We start from the raw sequence: 14,985 nt of genomic DNA on the forward strand, positions 1-14,985 counted from the left end.
GAAAGAAAGAAAGAAAGAAAGAAAGAAAGAAAGAAAGAAAAAGAAAGAAAGAAAGAGAAAGAAAGGAAGGAAGAAAGGAAGGAAGGAAATAAAGAAAAAGTTTGTTGTAATTTTTTTTGGAATTGTTTTGAATTTATAGGTTAATTTGGAGAGAAATAGTGTCTTATCAAAACAGAATTTTCCAATCCATGAATATAGTGTCACTATTTATATTGGGCTTTTAAAATTTCTCTTAGCATCTTATATTTTAAGTGTATGTTTTAAGTGGGTCTTGCACATATTTTATTAAAGTTATCCCTAAGTATTTAATGATTTAAAATTTTTCAAATTTTTCATTGCCAATATGTGTAAATACAATTAATTTTTGTATATTGACCTTGTATTCTGGAACCTTTGCTGAATTTATTTATTAGTTGTAGTAACAGTTTTGTAGATTCCTTAGGCTACACAATCATTTCAGCTGCAGTAAAGACAGTCTTACTTATTTTCTTCAACTCAGGTTATTAGCCTAATATTTTTCTAATATTATTTTTATTTATTCTTAACATATAAAATCTTGTTCAGGATTTATATATATATTATATTTATATATATTATACTATACATATATACATATGAAATTTTTAAAATTAGTTTCTCTCGGAATGTGATCTTTTTCAAACTGCATATTCAGTTTACCAGTGAAGGAAATTTTTTTCATCTGTATGGTTGGTTATCTCAACTCATTTAAGATCATTCTATCAGCCTAGCGTTAGTAACCTTAATTCTTAGACTGGGTCTGTGTTCTTTGTCTTTTATGGCCATCATCTTCACGTATCATTTCTGTCTTTTTTGTCATTTTTTTTTTTTCCCGAGATTTCTCACATTTGTCCATCTCATCACTGATTTATCCTGGTCAGAATCTCTCTACCAAATAAAACTTCCCAACGTTTGTTTTGCCCTTTACTGTTTCTATTGTGTGTTTTAATGTAACTATCTTTATTTTAATTGCATATTTCACCTTGTTCCTTTATCTAACTATAGTTCCTTTTTTCTCATTCTTTTATTTCTTTTTCTCAGATATTATCTCTGCAGAAATTTTGCTTCTATTTCATAAAGAATCTCTCACATCCTGTTGTAAGATGTTATATTTTAACACTTCTTTTTGCTTTCTATATCAAATATATTTTAAAGTTAGGTCTTTCTTCTGAGTCTTCAGAATAATATACTTCTTCCCTTTTCATGTATTTACTTACCCCATAGTTTCTTTTCTTTTTTTTAATTTTCATTGAAGTGTAGTTGATTTACAATGTTGTATTAATTTCTGCTGTATAGCAGAGTGACTCAATTATACACATATTCTTTTTCATATTCCTTTCGTTACGGTTTATCACAAGATATTGAATAAGTTCCCTGTGCTATACAGTAGGTCCCCCATAGTTTCTGATATTGGGACTGGTTTTTGCTTTTTTATTTTGTTTTTTATTAATTTTGAAAGGAGAGCTCTATCCAGACGTGATGTTTGCCAACAAATCTCTGTGTGAATTGCCCTTGGCTTCTCTCACTGCTCATTTGGCTGTTAGTTCAACCTTGTGTTCAGATGAATAGCTGGGGTGAAGAGGAGGGTAAGGGGGATAGTTTGATAGGTTTTATATTTGACCTCATTTCCAGGCATGAATTCATCTGCTTTAACTCTGCTGACTTGAAATGAAATTCTGTCTAATCCCTAGTGCCTGATTTTTTATCACTCTGCCTAAAATTGCCAGTATGTTATCTTCCCGAGATACGGATCTTCCCATCTCTGCGTTGCCCTGTTCCCTACTAGCTAACTTCCAAAATTGCTTTACTATGGAGACTTAAGTCCCAGGAGTCAATGTTCACGGCTTTGTATAAAAGGAAGATAAGGATGGTATGTTTACAAGGTTTGTGTCTGGTACTTGAGGGTAAAGAGAAGTGTAAAGAAAAATACTCTGACACCAAAATATAGGACTGAACATTCGAGGAGCAACTGCCTGTTTTTTTTTTTGTTTTTCTTTGTTCACAATAGTTTAAACAGAATTTGAAGTCAGGTCTCTTTGACTACAATGTTCAAGTTCAAAACAGTAGACAGTACTTCTAGGCGGTAATTCATTTTCTTAAAAAGGTAGAAACAGACATTTTTCTGCCCCATTTGTACTACCAGACACACAAAAGAAAAAGACACATTCCTAGTCCTCAGAGATAAAACATCCACATTTAAAATAACAGCACAACTTGTGTGGTAAATTCTAGAGTAGAGATAAGGTAAAGGATTACATTTTTTAATACAAGTATTAGACCATCCATTCCCATAGTACAGTAAGCTCCTCTTTGTACAGTACACTCTAAAGAAATGGGTGTTTGGGATAAACAAGAGCTGCAGCACATTAGGTGTGGTCTGATTCATGCCCAGACAGCAGGACTATCACTCCCCTTGGTCTGGACACTACAGTCCTGTTAATTCAGCCCCAGATCAAATTATTCTCTTGGCAGCCTCGACACACTGGTGACTCATGTTGGGCTGGCAGTCGACTCAAATCACTAATCCCTCTCACACGTGCAGCTGTTTAGTTACATCTCCCCCATCCTGGCTTGGTGCAGTGCTTCTCAGAGGCTGAATGCTGTGTTTTCATATTCCCTAAAATCGTCTCATTTAGAAGTATGGAAATTTCACACACTGCATAATCAGCATGACATAGGGATGAAACAAGCTGAAACTGTTATTAATTTGCTTTTTAAGGCGAAAGCACTAAGTAAATTAGAAAGAGATGCAAAAAAATCGGGAATAATGTCAGTTTCCCCCAGCTTCTTGTGTCGAATAAAATAACAGTTTTCTTCTGTCCTCCTCCCTGAATAAAAGGGTTATGTAACTTCTCTGCATCCATATTTTCTCTGCAAAGTTTCCAGCTATGGAACTTTGAGGAATTCATAAACACAAGGTAGAGAGGTACTCTATTTCCTCTAACCTGGTCACCTACTCCACCTCAAATATAATTTTAGATGACTTCTTCTCCCAAAACGTCTGAGCCACACTAAGGGGGAACTAACATTTTCTGAGCATCTACTCAATTTATTTAGGTTTAGGCACTTTATTTATATACGATATTTATATCATTGTCATGACAACCTTGTAAGTTACACATGGCTCTCTGTTTTATGGTGACACAATTAGAGGTACAAGGAGAACAAGGATATTTTCCTGAATTACACAGAATATAAACGGAGGCAGGATTTGACCGTCAAATTGTCTGGATTTAAGGCTTAGTTTATTCAACAAACCATGGAGATATTCCCAGGCAATGCAAAGAAAGCAGCCAAGTCTAGGAGAAAAGCTCTAGGGTGAAAAAAGTGAAAGGACATTTACTCTGAAGGAAAGATTAATGAGGTAGTGTGCTTACTTTGGTCTTAGTTTCTAAAGCAATGCCAAACTCGTAATACGTATTCAGTAAATAATAGAAATTATAAATTAGCCAGGAAATGGTGAGGTATTTTTAATTTTGCTTATCAAACCAGTCACTTTCAATTAATCAGCAGAAATGTATTAAGTTCTTACTTTATATTCAATACCTCCTGGGGTATCATGGGGCATGGGGTAAAATAAGACAATATGATTTTAGTGAAACCGATATGCATGACCAATATTCCCCAATTTAATCAAGTAGTAAAATGTATAATACTGATTGTTGATGCTATGGGTATTTAGAGATAGATCACTTGAAGGATTTGGGGGGGAAGGTATCACGGAACATATCGTGCTCGTGTGATGTGAGTTTTGAAGGTTAGTGCGTTCTGTAGAAGGAAACCAGCAGGAGGAAGGAAGGCATAGGTGTAGAATGTTTGGGGAAAAAGAGAAACAGAGACATAGGAGTGACAGGAAATGATGGCGAGTGAGGGTAATGTTAACTGCCGTAACAAACAAACACATGTATACATGCATGGAGGCTCTTTTTAGAACCAGATACATAAGTGGTGTTTCACATATTTCCCTGCACATTCCATTGACCAGAACGCAAATCTGTGATCACGTGACAGCAATGGGGTTTGGAAAACGTTGTCTATCTGCGAACACCAGAAGTGTCCTGGTTAATAGCTAGCTAGTCTCTAATTTTAAACACACACACAGACACACACATTGAGTCCTGATCTCTTTGTGCTTCAGCTTTTTAAGTGGAGCTAAAACTCTTGATAGCATGCTCATAGGCTTGATTTTAGGAGGGGCAAATCAGAGAATTAATATAAAATTGCTTTGAAAACGCCAATGATTTCCAAAAACTTTTCTAGTTTGGGGGTTTGTGTCTCTTCTCAGATGCCAGGAAATTGTTATGCAGTAGCCATATTTCTTTGTAACTACAAGAAGAAGATGGAGGACATAGCAATAAATTCAAGAACCAGTTGTATCAATGAGTCTGGACTGGGAGGAGTGGGAAATTATCCTTTTAAGACTACTTCCCATGGATCCAAGAATTTGCCAGCCATATATTGGGTACTAGTTAATTATTTATCGAATATATGAATATTGCCTTATTCTCTTAGTATCCAGAGAAACTATATCAGTGTCATATGTATAAAAGAGAATTCTGTGAGTGAAGATGTAAGACAAAAGGAAGGAAGTGTAAGGGAGAAAGAAAAATAGGAAGAGGAAACGTAGAAAGAACAGAGAATGCTGCCCTGCTTTACTCCTGTATTTTTTGTATATATTATAATGTTTTACCTTGATTATTTTTAAAAATGTTTTACTGAGAACAGACTTCAAATGTATAGATGAAGAGAAAACTATTTATAATGACTCTCCAAAAGCCATCATCTAAATTTAACATCACGATACGAAAAAGGAAGATAGGGCAATGGGACAATTGTCTAAATTAAAAGTGACTTAAAAAGGGGCTTCCTAGGTGGCACAGTGGTTGAGAATCTGCCTGCCAATGCAGGGGACCCAGGTTCAATCCCTGCTCCAGGAAGATCCCACATGCCACCAAGCAACTATTGAGCCTGCACTTTAGAGCCCATGAGCCACAACTATTGAGCCCATGTGCTGCAACTACTGAAGCCCACACGCCTGGAGTCCGTGCTCTGCAATGAGAGAAGCCACGGTAATGAGGAGCCCGCACACCACAATGAAAAGTAGCACCCACTCACGGCAACTAAAAAGAAAGCCTGCGTTCAGCAAAAAAAAAAAAAAAAAGACCCAACACAGCCAATAAAATAAATTTAAAAAAAAAAAGTGACTTAAAAGAATGAACAACCAAATGCAATGAATGGAAACTGATTGGATCACAGTTTGAATAAAACAACCATGAAACACATTCTGAGACAATGAGAAAAGGTAAATGTGAACTAGGATGCTATTAGATGATATTGATGAAATTATAGTAAGTTTCAATGGGTGAGATAGTAATCTTGTCATTCAGAAAATGTCATCTTTTAGAAATAAATACTGTGGTATTTAGTAATAAAATATAATGATGTCTAATATTCTTTTTTAAAAATTCAGCAAAAAATAATGAAGTAAATTTGACAAAATATTACCAGTTGTTCACTGGCTCGCTGAAGGGGCTCACTGAAGTTGTCCTGAATATCTTGGGCTTCAAAGCATGGGATAAAGGGATAAAAACCAGGTAAATTACAAAGCAGAGCTTGGGACAGACTTGACTGGAAAAAAGTGAAAATGAAGGTAGCAGTGAAAGTTCGACTACTTGAATTCAATCTAATGGATATTTACAGAGCAATAAAGCACTTATTTTATACAAAGCACTGTTAATCATTTTGGAGAATTCAAAGGTTAGTAAAGCAGTTCCTTCAATCAAGAAGACAAAATGATGTCCTGAAAAAGTTACAGAGTGGGAGTTCCCTGATGGTCCAGTAGTTAGGACTTGGTGCTTTCACTGCAGTGGCCTGGGTTCAATTAAGGAAATAAGATCCCTCAGGATGTGACCAAAAAAAAAAAAAAAAAAATGGAGAAAATATTTTCGAATCACTTATTAGACAAAGGACTTATAGCCAACTCTCAAAATTCAAAAATACGAAAACAACCCCCATCCCCCAAAAAAAGTTACAAAGTGTGGTAGGAAGGATCAGGAAAATTCTTCTGGGTGAAGGGACTGGGCGGCGAGGAAGGGCATAGAAGTGGAGAGGTCACTTTAAGTAAGCGTGTTCACTCTTTCCTTCATTCATTCATTCACTGAATGTTTGTTTAGCGCTGGGAATGTAAGACAAATACATGAGGCAAATTAATAAGGTTCATAAGGTGTTGTATAATCTGTAACCCAGGGCAGATTTATCTGGGATCTTAAATTGAGTGAGGTTTTATTCTCAGAATGACCTCTCTATTCACATTATGTTAAGGCTGCTTAACATGTAGCAAAAGTTGAGGGGCTTAAAACAACAGAAATGTGTTCTCTCTCAGTTTTGGAGGCTAGAAGTCTGAAATCAAGGTGGTGGTAAGACCATCCTCTCTCTCTAATGGCTCTCGGGGAGAATGCTTCGAGCCTCTTTCTAGTGTCTCAGGTGGCTGGCTATTCTCAGGATTCTCTGCCTCTGCTGTCACATGGTTACTTCTCCCTGGGTCCCTCTCCTCTTCTTATAAGGACACCAGTTACCTGGGATCAAGGGCTCACTCGACTCCAGAATGACCTCATCTTAATTGCATTTGCAACAACCCTATTTCCAAATCAGGTCACGTTCCTAGCTATTGAGGGTTAAGATTTCAATATATCTTTTGGGGAACAAAATTCAACCTATAAACACCTGTAATCCTAAAATCAATTACTTCTATAGAAGGTGTCCACTGGGTTTCACTCACTTGGAAATAAGACAATTATGCCTCAGACACAATTTTCACAGCCTGCGATGAACTACAAGTCTCTGGGGGACATGGGAGGCCATGACTCTGAGAAGAGATGGACAGGAACTGTATGTAGTCCCTAACTTTTTGTGATCAGTGTGTTCGTCTCTTAATTTACACTATTTAAATATAAGAACACACTTTAGGGTGTTATGATGGGCCCAACTTATATAGCACATACATGGGTTGACGCTTTAAAAGCAGTCTTTTAGCGCTTCATTTAACAACAAATTTGTGCATCTGTTTCAGGAGAACTTATCACTACTCCTAGGTTTCTTGGCAACTGAGCTATTTTTACCTACAGAGAACTAAAGAGGAGCTGGCGAGTATTTAAAACAACAAATTCCCAACTGTTTGGAAATATGAGTCTGTGTCCTTGTGTAATATCTTCCTAGACAGCTGCCTCTGTTCCAACAGCTCTGGAGTTCTGCTTTCGACTGACCAGACACTTTTTGAAGCCTGCTGTGCATGGTGTGTGGAAGCCATCAGGCAACTCAGGCCTCCTATCTACAAGATGCTCTTTATATGTTTGTCAGGGAGAGATGCTGCACAGAGACAGGGATGCTTCTTACACTGGAGACTCTCTGCAGTTTATTTCAGTTATTTTTCACATACAATTACTGATTACTGCCACAGCTGCATTACACTACAGGCTACATTACACTATTCTGGCTCAAGGATTCTCTGCTTGTGGTACTCAAAAGGTTTTTTAGCCTCTTTAATGTTCAAATGTCTTCACTGGTAAAATTGTAAAATGATACCCAGACAGCAAATTTGTTGGGGGAGTCACCTGGTACAGGGCCTGAGTATAAGTCAAATTTGGGGAAGAAGGGTAGAGAAATTCTGGCTTTGACTCTTTCCTTTTTCTCTGCCCCTTCTCTTTCACCATCACCCAATGACTGTGGGGCCCTAAGTAGGGTAGTATTTTTAAAGAGGTGGTACCTTCATTCCATTTCCATCAGTTCAAGGTGATGAGAAATTCTACTGCCCCAGATACCTGTCCTTCATGAAGCTGACCTGTGCTTGGGGAGTATAGATGTTCTCAGACTACATCATTGTGGCCATCATCACATTCTCATAACCACCATATTGTCATCACCCTCATCGATAATTACCGCTAGCACTTACCAAGTGTTTACTATCCTAAAGCCTGCATCATTATGTAGCACTCATTTAAACGTCACCAAACCCTTTTGAGTTAAGTACTGTCTGCTTCTATCAAAGTTGGGGAAGCAGTACAGCATAGAAACTGGGCACTTAAGTCACTAGTGTTAAACTTGCTGGATTTAATCCTTGTCCACTGAATGCTAGCCTGTGACCTGGGACATGTTATTAATCACTCTGTGCTCTATTATTCTTAATAAAATGGGATGCTGAGTAGGGTAAGAGTGCCTGCTTCATAAGAATGTTATAAGATTACATGAGTTGAAATCTTGCAGAGTGCTTAGAGCATATTTCAGAGAATAAGAATTACACAAATGTTTACTATTTTTTATCTCTATATTTTAGATGGAGAAACAGACTTGGGGTTTGACCCACTAGACTAAGCTCATGCAATTTTTAAACATTGGTTCTGAGATTTGGCCATAGGCAATCTGATTCTGCAGCTTCCATTCAAAACCTCTACACTCCCCATCTAAATAGAGTTTAATCACTAAACCCATCAACCACTGGAGAACTGGCACAATGTCATGTAGACCTAAGGGCCTGGGACTGGCACAGATGATAGGGCCTCAACACATCCCCACAGGCTGGGGTGGAACTGAAATACAACTTGGTTTGGAGATTTCCATGATACTCTCTAAACTGGGTGGAGACACACTGATTTAAAACTCTTCAAATCCTGGAGATTGAATTGCAGAAAAGGTCAAGAGCAGGCATATGGAAATCTCTCATTTGCTGTTGAAGCCTGAGCGCAGATGGAGATTGAAAGGCCGACAAAACCCCCTCCTTGCCTTCCCTCTCCTCTTGGGTTCAGTAGACGAAGCCTCAGGACAGTCTGTTCTGAGTGTGGGTAGAGGGCAGAGGTTGGACACCAGGGAGGCTTAAGTTACTAAACTGAATGTGGAATCTTGTGTCTCTGATGGAGACAGCCAGTGGTCTGGCTGCCCTGCCTGGGTCATTAGCCTGGGTGTTGAAATCAACAGCTTTGTCAAGCAGTGATTCTCATAATCCCAAACTAGGCACTCACCTTGGCAGCTCTTTTTAAGATGCATTTAGCAAAAATATGATAGGGAAGTTTGACTATAAACTGCTGACTCTATATTTTATAAGAACAAACACACGCTTTTTTCATCTTTATTTTTTATTATGTCCTTGAGCTCAGCTTTTCTGGACTTTAAGAGTGTTTCCTGTTTTCCTCTCTCTCTCTCTCTTTCTCTCTCTCAGTTTTTATTTTATTGCTCAAATCTGGCACCCCAAGAACTGCATGGCAGTGTTGATTCAGAAGCAATCTCCAAGTCTTCTACTTGGGAGGGTCTAATCAGCCCTAAATGAAAATCATCATGGCCAGCCCTGGGGGAGCCTTGAGTTGGAACACAAGCTTTGTAATGGGGGCAGGTTGCCAGGGACCTTCCTCTTTGTTATAAAGAGCTCAGGGGACTCAATTAGATGTTCCAGAGTGCCATGTTCTCTGCTGAGCCTTTAGAAAGCTGTGTACACCGCATATGGCTCCTTGATTTATTTTTAATTTGGGATTTTGGTTTTGTTTTGTTTTTCCAAAAATGGAGAGAGATTTAGGCATCTTGAAGAAACCCCTTCACCTAAGCAGTAAGCTCGGAACAAATGAACGTCCTGTCTGCAGGAGTTAAGTCATCTCGTGTCAGTCCCTCCCTCAGACCACGTCTCATTGTTTCATGGGCTCCCTTTCCATAGCTCCTAGGCTGGGACCAGACTGGCTGTGGCTCTTTATTTAGAGCATGGGCTTGTGTTGAGTTTTGTACACTGCTTCTTGACCCCTGATATACAACTCATTTTCCAGGGTGCACAAGCCATGACTCAGGCTCAAAAAACACCCCAGCACAATTTCACTTGCAGAATCTCATGTATAAATGAAAGATTTCATATTTAATTCATTTGATCTTTTATTCCCAAGCTCTCCATAAAATTGATAAAAACGTATGATTATAAAATGTTCTTTGCAAGCCCCTATTTATCATATGAGCTTCAGGGTTTTTTCCCCAAAGTTAGGTGTTCAACTCAATTATGTCCTTTTCTTTTTTTTTTACTTTGAAACTATATTTCTATGACTGGTATTTTAGTTCCTTCTTCCTACAAAGGAGCTCCCTTAACCTCATGGAAGAAATATTACAAATAAGGAAACATAGTAGGCAAACCAAAGCTTTTATAATTCTTCCTAATACCCAACCAATGTTTAACCTCATAGGACTTTTTAAAATTCTAAAATATCAGGTCAATTACTCAGACATATGACAGTAGGAAAGTAATAATACCAACATTTAAGCACATTGGAATATTTGGAATTTCATCATGAAATCCTGCCCAGTAGCAGTCATAAGCCATCTGCGGCTTGAAGACCACGAATCTCCTTCTTTCTCAAACCCTCCTTCCAGTTTCCTCCTTTCGGTTGCCACATTCCTTTCTTTTTTCTTCCCTTCTAGTTCTCTTCCCTCCTCTCCTTTCCTCTCTTTCAACGTCAATTTTAAACAGTCAATATCAACACCTAAATATTGGTGTGATCAGCATTATACCTGAATAAGATACTATGCTAGCTACTGATTTATTGCTTATCAGCTACAAATCCATCCATTTTTCCTGCTCTGTGAAAATGGATCTGGGACCTTGAACTATTTGTCCTCTGCCAATGTAAATATTTAAGCATTGTGTATAGAGGATGCCGTGGCTCAGCAGACCCTCTTCAGGTGGAAGGGGATTTGCTTCCTGGTTGTGTGTTCTCCTCTTGGAAGGTTCTTCCAAAGGATGTCTCCAATGTTAGATGTCTTCAGTGAGCCTCTTCTCTGGTGCTCAACTCCTGAAACAAAGGCAGCTCCTCCAGCCTTTCCCTGCTACAGTGCAAGTGGTGACTCTAGCACTAAGCTTCTACATTATGGACTCAGACAGCTTCTCCAGTGCCCACCTCCTGCAGTGCAAGACAGTGGGCAATCCCTAGCATCTAGCAGCTGTCCCTGGCATGTCCCATGAGGGTTTTTATGCTGGAGTGCCTTTGGCAGGACACTTGCCTATGAAGAGCTTTCCAGAGCACCCCAGAGGACAGATTTCTGTCAAGTTTTTTTTTTTTTTTTAACTTTTTCTTTTATATTGGAGTATAATTGATTAACAATGTTGTGTCAGTTTCAGGTGTACAACAAAGTGATTCTGTTACACAGATACATGTATCTATTCTTTTTCAAATTCTTTTCGCAATTAGGTTGTTACATAATATAGAGCAGAGTTCCCTGTGTTATACAGTAGGTCCTTGTTGGTTATCCATTTTAATTAATTAATGTATTTATTAATTTTTTTTTTTTTTGGCTGCATTGGGTCTGCCTTGCTGCATGCAGGCTTTCTTTGGTTGTGGTGAGCCATGGTTAATCTTGGTTGTGGTGCACAGGCTTCTCAGTGTGGTGGCTTCTTTTGCTGTGGAGCACGAGCTCTAGGTGCGCAGGCTCAGTAGTTGTGGCACATGGGCTCAGTAGTTGTGGTGCACCAGCTTAATTGCTCTGAGGCATGTGGGATCTTCCCGGACCAGGGATCAAACTCATGTCCCCTGCATTGGCAGGTGGATTCTTAACCATTGAGCCACTAGGGAGGTCCTGGTTATCCATTTTAAATATAGCAGTGTGTACATGTCAATTCCAAACTCCCTAACTATCCCTCTTCCCCATCCTACCCCCTGATAACCATGCATTTTTTCTCTTAAGTCTGTGAGGCTGTTTCTGTCTTGTAAATAAGTTCATTTGTGTCATTTTTTTTAGATTCTGAAGCAATATCGTATGATAGTCTCTTTATCTGAGTTACTTCAAGTTCTTGAATGGGAATTTCCAGCCAGTTCTGTGTCATGGCATCACAGTGACTTAGCCATTTGGGGAGACATAACCAAGTTCTCTCCAACAAGATCAGGATCTCAGCCAACTGCATAGAAACCATTATGCACTTTCTTGGGGTCTCTATTTTAGCTTTGGAGGAATGGCTATTCCCTGCCATTTCCATATTCTTTACTATTCTATTTATTTCTTATTAGTCTACCCTCATTACTCCACTCTGAGTTTTAGTAAATAATTATTTACATTAAACTTTCCCTGTTCAAGTTACTGTGTTTCCTCTCTCTGGAATAGAGCCAACAGATATATGCACCCTGGCAAAAAAAGAAAACATAGTGTTTTTTCTAAATTAAACTTCAGTTTTCTGTAAGAAGCAAGAAATAAACACATGAAGAAAGTAGAGGGCATGTAAGAAAGAAGATAATGAGGTGAAGAAATTATATATATAGTTAGGTCTGAAATGGAAACAAACCCTCAGCCTTCTATACTGATTATTCTTTTTTCCTCTGACCTATTAACACTGGAACATTCTGGGACTCAGACCTTAATCCTCTGTTTTCTATCTATGTTCACTGCTTTGGTGATCTCATCCAGTCCTATGATTTTAAGTACAGTTCATATGCTGATAACTTCCAAATTTGTGTTCCCAGCTTTGACTTGTTTTCCAAATGCCAGGTGCCTACTAAATATTTCTACTTGGATGTCTAGTAGAAACCTCAAAATCAACATGCCTGATCTCTCCAAAGTCAAATCTACCAACAATCCTCCCCATCTCCACTGATAACAGTGCCATTCATCTAGTTACTCATAATCACAGATGATCCTTGATTCCTCTCACAATCGTCATCCAGCATGCCAGGAAATACTCTTGATTCTAACTTCAAAGTGTATTCAAAATCTTGTTTCCACCACTCTTATACAAACATCCTAGTCTGACGTACATTACTTGTTAGGTGGATTCCTGCAACAGCCTCCAAACTTGTTATCCTGCTTTTATACTTGCACTTCTGTGGTCTATTCGCTACCAAACAACAAGAGTGTTTCCCAGGGCTTTGTGTGGTGGTGGTGGTGGTGTGTGTGTGTGTGTGTGTGTGTGTGTGTGTGTGAGGCAGAAGAGTGTGGTTATGAAAGGTCAACACAAGAATTCTTGTCTTTCTATATCTTGACTGAGTTGGTAAACATATGAACTCATACATGTGGTAGAATTCTGTAAGAACTAAATACACACAAAACACACACAAGAAAAACTGGGGAAATCTGAATAATATAAATTGGTTGCAACAATGTCAATTTCCTTATTGTGTTACTGTATTATAGTTTTGCAAGTTGTTACTATTGGGGGGTGACGAGGAAAATTGGATCAAGTGTAAAGGATTTCTTTGTATTATTTGTTTTTTCTTTTTTAATTGAGAGAAAATCACTAGGCAAGTTTTTTTTCCTTCCAGTTTTATTGAGATATAATTGGCATACAGCACTGTATATGTTTAAGGTATACAGCATAATGATTTGGCTTATGTAATCATCAAATGATTACCAAAGTAAGTTTAGTGCATATCCATCATCTCATGTAGATACAAAAGAAAAGAAAAGGGAAAAAAAGAAAAGAAAAAAATTGCTTTTGATGAGAACTCTTAAGACTCACTCTCACTATAGAGAACAGTATGAATGTTCCTTTAAAAACTAAAAATAGAATTACCATATGACCCAGCAATCCCACTACTGGGCATATACCCAGAGAACACCATAATTCAAAAAGACACATGCACCCCAGTGTTCACTGAAGCACTATTTACAATAGCCAGGTCATGGATGCAACCTAAATGTCCATCAACAGATGAATGGATGAAGAAGATGTGGTACATATATACCAAGGAATATTACTCACCATAAAAAGGAATGAAATTGGGTTTTCCGTAGACACATGGATGAACCTAGAGACTGTCATACAGAGTGAAGTAAGTCAGAAAAAGGAAAACAAATATTGCATATTAATGCATATATGTAGAATCTAGAAAAATGGTACAGATAAATCGGTTTGCAAGGTAGAAATAGAGACACAGATGTAGAGAACAAAAGTATGGACACCAAGCGGTGAAAGTGGGGTGTGGGGGGGATGAATTGGGAGATTGGGATTGACATATATACACTAATATCTATAAAACAGATAACATGAGAACTTGCTGTATAGCACAGGGAACTCTACTTCACTTTGCTGTACAGTAGAAACTAACACAACATTGTAAAACAACTATACCGCAATTAAAAATAAAATAAAGTTTAAAAAAAGCCACTCTCTCAAAAACTTTTGTATATAACATACAGCAATATTAGTTATAGTAACCATGTTCTACATTACATCCCTGGTACCTCTTAATCTTATAACTGGAAGATTGTACCTTTTGCCCAGCTTCATCTAATTCCCTCTCCCCATTATGGCAGCCACAAATCTGATCTCTTTTTCCAAGAGTTTGTGTGTGAAGTATAATTGACTTGCAACATTATGTTAGTTCCTGGCGCACAGCACAGTGATGTGATATTTTTAAACGTTACAAAATGGTCACCATGAGTAGTCTAGTCACCACCTGTCACATCCAAAGATATTACACCCTTACTGACTATAGTCCCCGTGCTGTACATTTCATCCCTGTGACTCATACTGGTCACTGTGTAACTGGAAGTGTGTGCCTCAGTCTCTCTCTCAGCTATTTCACTTACCGCTTCTTCTTCTCTCTGGCTAACACTTCATTATTCTCTGTACCTATGACCACTCCTGTTTTGTTATGTTTGTTCATTTGTTTTGTTTTGGAGACTACACAAATAAATGAGATTGCATGGTATTTTACTTTTTCTGTCTGACATTTCCCTTAGCTTAATACCCCCCAGGCCCTTTCATGTTATTGCAAATGGCAAGATTGAAGTCTTTTTTATGTCTGAACAATATTCCATTGTGTATAAATACCACATCTTCTTTATCCATTCACCTACCAATGGACACGTAGATTGCTTCCATATCTAGTGTAAATAATGCTACAATGACGATAGGGGTGCATATATCTTTACAAATTAGTGTTTTTGTTTTCCTCAGGAAAAAAATCCAGAAGTGAAATGGCTGGATGATATGGCAGTTCTATTTTTAATTTTGCAAAG

This window comes from Hippopotamus amphibius, chromosome 5 (genome assembly GCF_030028045.1).
Source record: "Hippopotamus amphibius kiboko isolate mHipAmp2 chromosome 5, mHipAmp2.hap2, whole genome shotgun sequence".
In the NCBI taxonomy this organism is placed as follows: domain Eukaryota; kingdom Metazoa; phylum Chordata; class Mammalia; order Artiodactyla; family Hippopotamidae; genus Hippopotamus; species Hippopotamus amphibius.